At 37.2% G+C, this 2,700-nt stretch overlaps 1 pseudogene across 1 annotated transcript; it reads left to right on the top strand.

The window, feature by feature from the left end:
- The first annotated feature begins 1,210 nt into the window (after positions 1-1,210).
- On the top strand, positions 1,211-2,700 carry LOC149233837 (putative jasmonic acid carboxyl methyltransferase 1; annotated as a pseudogene). Its single transcript, XR_016247625.1, has 5 exons — positions 1,211-1,294; positions 1,382-1,579; positions 1,664-1,791; positions 1,930-2,202; positions 2,295-2,700. The product of XR_016247625.1 is annotated as a putative jasmonic acid carboxyl methyltransferase 1 (transcript).

Here is a 2,700-nt window from a genome sequence, read left to right as displayed (position 1 = left end):
AAGATCAAAAGTATCTCTCTCTTTTAACTAGCTCAAAGAAGAAAATTAATATAGCCAAGATTAGAACGAACTCTCATGAGCTCCATAATGAAACGGGTTGTTGGGCAGTTCCTAAAACACCATGGATGAAAAAGATCTGCCATCTTTGTGAGAATATGAACATCAAGGATGAAAATCACTTCCTCTTAGAGTGCCCCGTGTACAACCACATTAGATCTTAGTTTCATAATCTTTGTTGTAGGACTGACTTTCCTAGCCTTTTATGATGTCAAAAAATTATAGTGAGCTCGCGAGGCTTCTCTCCAAGATTTTTGAGCATAAGAATAAAATCTTCAATCAAAATAAATAATTTATCTCTTTAGGTCCAATAGACCAAAGTTTGGTTTCAATGGATTTTAACCACCATCATCATCAACATAATTGTGCAATATTGATATTTTTTCGTACATAAAATTTAAACAAAATTATTTTAAATAAAAATATAACCCATGAAAAATAAAAATTATTATTGAATATATATCGTATTCCATCAAATAAATGATATAAATTCAATAAATACAAAGTATAATAAAATAAAATATTCTTTATTTCTGGAAACCGATATTTACGCAATTAAAGGACATTGGGGCTTAAATTTCAAATTAAAAGAAGATGATAGAGCGGTTCACGACTCAAATTATAACTACATCAGTCATCTTCACACAATGGTATTTTATGATAATATGATATATTATAATTATTAAGGGTTGAAGTACATATTTAAACCAACAACATTACCATTTTTTGGAAACTGTATGCACGCAAGGGGAAGGCGGTGTTTTCCAAAATTTTTAATGGATTGTGACTCGAACATATCTCACGGAATTGTCGCAATGTCGCAATCGTAACCTCGTAAATCACTCACAGAAGCTAGATGCTATAAAATTTCACAATATGGGTGTCCATAGATTAGGAAGTCCGTTTTGACTGAAATTTCCACTTAGGGTGTCGTGGAGCTGATATGTGGGATAACCGATGAGAAAAACCAAAAAATCCAGTGGCATTCTTCTAGAAGTTTGAAAGTTCCACGGCACGGGAAAAGTGAATTTGATGCCCATCGGTTTGCTGGAAAACTGTGCTTTATTTACCAACCTCCCTGTTGTGTCAATTGGTTCGATTTGAGATTGCGAGTGCTTTATTGGTTTGTTTTGTGGTTGCAAAGAGGATAGGGATTCATATGGAGATGGAGAGAGTGTTTCATATGAATGCTGGCCTCGGAGATTCCAGCTATGCCCAAAATTCGATTCTATTACAGGTTCGGAATTTCAATCCATCATTTTTTTGCTTCTACATCACTGATAAGTATTTTCTAACGATTGATATTCACGATGCAAAATTGCAGAGGAGTGGGTTAGAAATTGTAAAGCCTATTTTGGAGGAAACCATTTTATCAATGAACATGATTATGGAATGCAACACTTTTTGCATTGCAGACCTTGGCTGTTCGTCCGGCCCCAATGCTCTCTTTACCGCCCAAAATATAACGCAGGCCCTCAAAGCCAAATATAGGGCTGCGGGAATTCCTCTTCCGCAGTGTCAAGTATTCTTCAACGACCTTCCTACTTCAGATTTCAACTCACTCTTTAGAATTTTGCCTTCTCTTTCAGTAGATATTGATTATCAGAATGAAGAGGGAGTCGCGGACAGATCATATTTTGCAGCAGGCGTACCGGGTTCGTTCTACGGCAGGCTATTCCAGACCAGACTCTCCATTTCGTTCATTCTTCGTTTGGGCTTCACTGGCTTTCCCAGGTAACATTTTCACAAACATATATATATATATATATATATATATATATATATATATATATATATATATATATATATAATTTACTGGAATAAGTATACCCTAGTCTGGAGTCTTAGGTTAGTTTTCGTGTATATGATCAGGCTCCTGCTGGGATTTTGGAGAAAAATTCAGCGACATGGAACAAGGGAAAAATATTCTGCGAAGGGGGATCCCGGGCAGTGGGGGTAGCGTATTTTCTTCAATTTCAGAAGGATTTCAACACGTTTCTGAGAGTCCGTGCGGAGGAGATCGTTGGTGGGGGCCGCATGTTTTTGCTGTTAATGGGTCGAACATCTCACAATCCAACCGATCAGGGTTACGTCGGTTTCAACTGGGAATCATTAGAAACCAGTTTGAATGATTTGGTAAATCAGGTATATTCTTTCTTTTTCCTTCCGTTGGAATTGGTAATGAGTCCGTATGGGATCGAAAAATAGTTATAATATTTTAGGTTTCATTGATGCAGGGTTTGATCAAGAAGGAGAAGGTGGACTCGTTCAACATCCCCATGTATTGTCCATGTCCAGAGGAAGTAAGCAACGAAATAGCGAAACAGGGTTCATTCGAAATACAACGATTAGAGCTTCTGAGACGATCAGACAATGTTCCCAAAGAGGAAATGGAAGCCATTGTAGGCTCAGCCTCTGCAAAGGATGCATATGGTAGAAAACTGTCGAAGCAATTCAGAGCAGTGTTGGAAAGTCTGACGAAACACCATTTTGGAGAAGAAATAATGGATGCGTTATTCGAGAAATATGGAGAAATAATGGGGAGGAGATTGAGCGAACGTATCGAATATGGAAAGAGGGGAGGAGATCTGGTTATAGTCCTCCACCGTAAATGAAAGCTTTAATCATGTTGAAAAAATAAAG

This window comes from Pinus tabuliformis, chromosome J (assembly GCF_031772625.1).
Source record: "Pinus tabuliformis cultivar Carrire ecotype Pingquan chromosome J, CPIR1, whole genome shotgun sequence".
Classification (NCBI taxonomy): domain Eukaryota; kingdom Viridiplantae; phylum Streptophyta; class Pinopsida; order Pinales; family Pinaceae; genus Pinus; species Pinus tabuliformis.
This window is presented reverse-complemented; position numbering and strand designations above follow the sequence as displayed.